The sequence below is a fragment of the Arachis hypogaea genome, chromosome 18, assembly GCF_003086295.3.
Source record: "Arachis hypogaea cultivar Tifrunner chromosome 18, arahy.Tifrunner.gnm2.J5K5, whole genome shotgun sequence".
In the NCBI taxonomy this organism is placed as follows: domain Eukaryota; kingdom Viridiplantae; phylum Streptophyta; class Magnoliopsida; order Fabales; family Fabaceae; genus Arachis; species Arachis hypogaea.
In genome coordinates, this window is record NC_092053.1 from 92,774,662 (window position 1) to 92,781,602 (window position 6,941).

Consider the following 6,941-nt stretch of genomic DNA (forward strand, 5'->3'; position numbering starts at 1 on the left):
ATCTGAAAAAATGCAGAATGCAGTGTTAATATGAATGTGATGCAAAGCTCCAGGTTCAATATAATAAAATAAAATAAAACTCTAAAACAAATAAAACTAAAAAATGAAAAAGGAACGATCATACCATGGTGGGTTGTCTCCCACCTAGCACTTTTAGTTAGAGTCCTTAAGTTGGACATTTGATGAGCTTCCTGTTATGGTGGCTTATGCTTGTATTCATCCAAGAATCTCCACCAATGTTTGTATCTCCAGTAATCTCCGGGGTCCCAAACTAGGCGCAGAAAGCCTTCAAGTAAGTTAAAGCAAGTGACCATGCCCCAAGAGTGGTGATTGATAGAATGGATTCCGGAGTCCCAGACCTTGCCCTTGCACCCGTCTTTTGGTTGAGCAATATTGTTGCATCCCGGTGGCAAGCAGTCTGAATTCTCACGTAAGCGGCCAAACAACTTCCTAGACCCATTCAGTTGAGCTTTACACCAACCTTTGCAATTAAACTTAAAGCTTCCAACCATGATGAACCTTGCAGGACAATTCTTACTTCTGACCATTTTTCTCTTACTCTTAATGCCACAAAGAGCTATAAGTTGACCATCCGTCTCCAGTAGCCCATATTCAAGTGGGATTAGAAAGCTAAGGGATATGAATTTTACCCACTTGAATGTTGTGAAGGATGATGGCAACTCAGGGGGAGGGGTCTCCAATAACTTTGGCAAGGTGATTTCAAGCTCCACTCCCTTGTGCTCTTTGACTACTTCCACCTCTTTGCAAGCTTCTTCAATTTCAACCTCTTCCTCTTGGTAGCTTTCTTCCAATTCAATCTCTTCTTCATTGCTCACCAAGGGCATGGGAGGTTGTGCTTCCTCATCTTTAATCTCCATCTCTTGATCAACCTCTACAAAGTCTTCAACCATGATCTGCCTTGGAGGTTGTACGCTCTCTTCAACATCAACATCAAACACCATGGAAGGAGGCTCTGTGACTGGACTTTCCAATGGAGGTACAGCATCTCTTAAGTCTGCAACCACTTCTTCCTTTTTAATAATTGCTGCTTTGTCCAGTTGTTTAAGGATAAAATCGTACTCATCCTCGATGATTTTCTTTCCATGACAACTCCTTTCAACTACTCCTTTATCTTCAAGGGTCTCTCCTACTTTTACCCGTAAGGCCTCCTCTAGCTCCTTATGATGTATGGATTCGCGAAGATGATTCCTTTTTTCCTGTTCCATATCAATAGCATAATTGGGATCATCTTGCTCTTGGATTGATAGATGTGGGTGCTCTTCCATGGAGGGTGGTGATGGGATGAAAAGATCATTATGTGGTTGAAAAGGAAGTGCACTAGAGCTTGAGGGTTGATTGTTGAAGGTATTTGGTGGTCTGATTTGGGCGACGAGAGCTTGTATAGTAGAGTTTAGATTGGCAAGTGCTTTCTCCATGGAGGTTTGGGGTGGATCTATGTATGGTTCATTTGGTTCATAAGGTGGTTGGTATGGTGGATGTGGGTTAGGGTCATATGGAGGTGAATGGTGGAAAGGGGCTTGTGAGTATGGTGGTCCAAAGTCATGTTGAGGAAAGGGTTCATAGGCATATGGTGGTGGTTGTTGATAGTCCACTGGAGGTGGTTGTTGCCATGAGGGTTGATCAAATCTTTGTGGCTCCTCCCATCTTTGATTGTTCCAACCTTGATGCCTGTTTTCATTGTACCTGCAACATAATTGTAACCAGACTCATAGCCAAAGGGGTGAGAGTTCATAGTAGCAAAATAAAAATTAAAAATGAAAATAAAAACAAATTTAAATTAAAAGGTTATTTAAATTTTGAATTTGAAAATTAAATTTTGAAATTTGAAATTTGAAATTTTTGAAATTTGAATTTTAAATTTTTGAAATTTGAATTTTAAATTTTTGAAATTTGAAATTTGAAATTTGAAATTTGAAATTTGAAATTTGATTTTTGAAATAAGATAAGATAAGATAAAAATTTTAAAAATAAAAATCTGAATTTTTTTTTTCGAAAAAAATTAATTAAAAATATTTTGAATTTAATGAGGAAAGAGAAAAACAATAAAATGACACCAAATTTCAAATTTTTAGATCAAAACGAAGAAAACAACTAAGAACAGCTTGAAGGTCAAGATGAACGCGAAGAACAACTTGAAGATCAAGATGAACACTAAGAACAAATTTTTGAAATTTTTTTTAATAACTAAATAAAAACAAATAACCTCTTAATTTATGAAAAAGCAAAAATAAAAACAAAAATAAAAACAAATAAACAAACAAAAAGCAAAAAAATATTTACAATAACAAATAATAAGGCACACGTTTGCAATTCCCCGGCAATGGCGCCATTTTGATGAGAGAACTTTTGCGTGGTCTAGAAATTTGCGGATAAATCCTCGTTGCAAGTATAGTTTCTAAACCTTCAAAAGTTCTTTCATACAAACGTTTGGTTGTCACAAGTAACAAACCCCTTTGAAATTGATAACCGAGTATTCAAACCTCGGGTCGTCTTCTCAAGGAATTCACTACAAGAAAAAAGGCCTATGGCCACGCTTTTTTCTTGCCACGCTTCAAAAGCGTGGCCAAAAGTGGTCAATGGCCACGCTTTTATGAGGGTGGCGATAGATTAGAGATTTGGCCACTTTTTTTATTGCCACGCTTCAAAAGCGTGGCAAAAAGTATCAACAGCCACGCTTTTGTATGGGTGGCAATTGATTAGAGAAACGGCCACGCTTTTTTTTTGCCACGCTTCAAAAGCGTAGCGATAGAGAGAAACAAGGACGTTTTAAAAGCGTGGCGACATGTTTCATTACGGCCACGCTTACAAAGCGTGGCCATATCCTAGTACTCTTTTGGCACGCTTTAAAAGCGTGGCCAAAAGGTTATTTTCTGCTACGCTTCAAAAGCGTGGCCGTAGGACAAAACAGTGACGTTTTAAAAGCGTGGCGAGAGGGGCTCCAACCCATTGACCCTAACCCGGCCCCCAACCCGGCTCCCAACCCGGTCCCCAACCCAAAGACACTAACCCTAATCACTCGAAACCCTAAGCCTGGAAGAGCGCCTCCCACCATTACCCTCGCACTTAGCTTCGCCCTTCACCCTTCACCCTTCGCCCTTCGCCCTTAGCCTTCGTCACTCGAAACCACTTCTTCTTCATCTTGTTAATCTTCATCTTCATCTTCATACTCTTCTTCTCTTTCTTGTTCTTCTTCCGCTCATCGAATCCGCTCATCGCACTGTCTCCTACCTCGGCGACCTTATGGCCTCCTTCAGTTCAAAGATGTACGTACTCTCTCTCTCTCTTTCATAAACCCTTCCTCACTTCAATTCTCTCTTTGATCGCCGTTTCGTTTACTAGCTTTTGATAATTAGGTTTTTCTTTACTTTCCTTCGTTTTTTATTGTTATTTGAAAGATGATTTGCGTGTGCTTGTTGATCTGAGGAAGCTGTAGTTCCTGTTTGAGAATGACTTCTGCTTCACTCTCATCGTGCTCAATTCGCTTATCTCTCACTTGATTCCTTTTAACTTATTCTGTCATTTTCGTGAGACTCGGTAGATTACTGGATTTCAGTATCCTGCTAGGCTTCTTTAATTATAGCTAATTAAGTGGCGAACATAGTCTTTGTGAATAAAATTTTTTACTTCAGAATTCGTTAGCAACTGGAATGTAGGTATCGATCATAGTTTTTACATAAAGGTTGAACAATTTTTGTGTGTGTGTGTGTGATCAAGTTAAAAAGATTGTGCAGAATAGTTAGGGTAAAATTTGCTATCGTAGATAGCAGTGAATCAAGTAATCGTGTTTTTAAGTTTCTCTAAATTGAAGCATAATGTGTTCTTTTGAATCTTTTCTTTCAGCTCAATGCAGAGAAAAGCCCTTTTCAGTGGACTTATGCGACTCAGGTGTGTTTGTTTGCTGCTTTCTTAAGCCACTACTTCTTGAAAACGCTTTGTTTGTAGTTGCTGGCTTGTTCTTGGTTGATTAACTCTGTTACTGGCTTACTGCTTGATGATTAATTGATACCCTCATTCTTGCTTGTTCTTAGTTGATTAACTCTGTTTCTGGAAGTGAAATCATGGATAAGATTACAGGGTTTTGTGTTTTTGTTGAAATTATTGATAAAAATAGCTTTGCTATGCTGCTGCTGCTATTTTTGAATTTCTGGCTCTGTTGTTTTTGAATTTTTGTTGATTTATTGATTTCATGGTTTTTGTTGATTATTTGTTGCTGTTTTTGAATTTTTGTTGATGATTTATTTGATTTCTGGTTCTATTGCAATCACAGTTAAAGAACATAGCTTACTATGCTTGTGTTAGAATGAGAAATTTGTCATTTTTAATTTTAAGGGTTAATGATGCTTGCTGCAGAAAAGTTTCATTTTGATTATTTTGGGTGTTTCTTCACTTGGACTACTTCTTGTTGTTGGATCCAAATTTACAGATATATCACTTTTGTTTTGGCTGCAAACTTTATATATACAAGTGCATAAAATTCTAACATCCTTACCAAACAAAAGTTTATTAATTAAACCGGTTCACCATTTATTAAAGAGATGAATTTTTTTGTTAGTTATCCATTGAAAAAAAAAGGTCGAAAAGGAAACCCAGCCTTCGCCGTATCCTCTGCCCCTGATTTCTCTTCTCACTCTGCCGCTGTGATTCCCTCCCTTCCTCTGGCTGCAGCATTTCTTCGTTCCGTCGGTATCGTCCTCTCACTGGTATATTTGTTGTTCTTGTTGTTATCTTAAGAATGGTGTATGAATGGAATTAAGAATCAGGGTGAATATTTGGATGAGTGTGTAATAAGGGAGAAGAAGAATTATTATAATTTAGAAGAGGAATTAGAGAAGAACATAGTCAATGAGAAGGAAATTTCATTTCATCACTGTTGCATACAATTATTCCACTAGTTTTACTCTTATTTATACTATTTTCACTTAGACCTAGTACTATTCTTGTAATTGATGAGCTGGAAGGGCTTTTGCATAGTTCATAGTTCATACATATACCGTGATTATTCATTGATGTGTCAATTTTGCTTTTGTGTATTTTTCAAGTAATACTAGGGGCTTTTGCATCCTCTATACTTCTAATGGTATTTGGTGGTTAATGTAGAAACAATAGTGGTATTGTTGGTGCTCGAACCCTAATTTGCATTTGCAAAGGGCAGAATTGAATTGAATCGATGGATCAGTTTTCTTCAGGAGGAAACTGGACAATGATCCCAACCCACAACAGCAGCAACTTCTTCTGCAGCAGCAGCAACAACAACAACAACAGCAGCAACAGCAGCAGCAGCAGCAGCAGAACCTTCACCAATCACTGGCCTCACACTACCACCTCTTACATGTAACCTTAACCCAGTTTCCCCTTAACTTCATTGTTATTATTGCTTTGTTATGATTTATATTTAATTTTTTAGTTTTATTTTTGGGTATAGCTGGTTGAGAATTTGGCTGAGGTTATCGAGCATGGGACTCCAGATCAACAGTCAGATGCATTGGTATGATATATTTTAAATTTCATTCATTTTTTTTGCGTTGTTTTTATTGTTTTGTTCAATATCAATCACCTTTTTTTTTCCTTTTTCGTTTTGACAATTGAACTTTCCAATTGAGGGTTGTTTGAAAGTTTGAATAGTCATTTATGTCATATTTGGTTGGTTTTGTTGGTTATAGATCACTGAATTGAGCACCCATTTTGAGAAGTGCCAGCAACTGTTGAACTCAATCTCTGACTCCATTAGCACCAAGGCGATGGTATTTAGCAATTCTCCAATTTCTGTTTCTGTTGTAAAATATGTTTCTTATTTATGCTTTGCTTTTACATACATTGGTTGCTACATAGAGGATTGGCATATTTAATTAAACACTTGAACTTCTAAATATTTAGCTTCAAAAGTGTGCTGAAACTGAATAATTTTATTATGGTTTTGGTACTAGGTACACTCATGTGTGCACTTGTGTATTTATGTGTGTCTTGAGCTGGGTTTGAGGTTTTAGCATTTATACTTATGTGTCCAACCTATGCATGATAATTAAAAAAACACCTGCATCGACCAACACAGAAAAGAAGAATGATACATATTCTATTCTGCATCTTGATATGATTGTTCTTTAAACAGTAGAAAAGCTGAGTCTTTAACTTGCTGTTTTATACCGGTACTATTCTTGGTCTAATATGAGTTTGTACTTTCTGGATGATGCTAAATGCAGACATTTGAGGGACAGAACAAGAAGCTAGAAGAAAGTGAGCAATTGCTAAATCAACGAAGGTTAGTGCTATGTTTATCTGATATCTATGTTTGATTGAGTTGCTTGATGCTAAACACGTATTCATTTTTCTCCTTGTTACAGAGACTTGATTGCTAATTACTGAAATTCTGTCGAGGAGCTTGTTAAGTCTGAGCCATAGGAGCCTGTCAATTTTCAGGTTGGCTAAAAACCACAAATATTGTATTGTTTATCGAGAGATTGTAGCTTCCTTGTTTTACTAGATGTGTATCTCCAGTTTCCAACTTAAAATTAACAAAATTGCTAAGATTTACACTTGATACGTTGTTCAATAGCATGTCTCAGAATTAGATTTATGTTCTACTATCTCAATGTAGCCAAGGATTAGGATTTGGATCCTCTAGAATATCAAACATTGGCTGAGGGAACATGAATGTTGTATCACGTTTTCAGATGCTATAAATCAGATTTATTTATTGAACAATAAGTTGTTTGTTTGATATCAAATTTAAAGGAGATTTTGAGAATCCTTGTGCAGATTAGTGGATATATGTAGCAAAATTAAATCTGATTGTTAGAATGCTTTTTATGTTACAAAAATTAAGTTTGATGTCAAATCTGATTGTTAGAAAATTAGTGGGCTGAAGTTTACTGCATCATCCATTTTTCATTTGTAGTTGTTCATTTGTGTTTTTTATTTTACAG

General features: G+C 36.7%; 1 pseudogene; it reads left to right on the forward strand.

Annotated features, from left to right (window-relative positions):
• Nucleotides 1-4,754: 4,754 nt before the first annotated feature.
• On the forward strand, nt 4,755-6,556 carry LOC112772177 (mediator of RNA polymerase II transcription subunit 9-like; annotated as a pseudogene).
• The last annotated feature ends 385 nt before the right edge of the window (nt 6,557-6,941 follow it).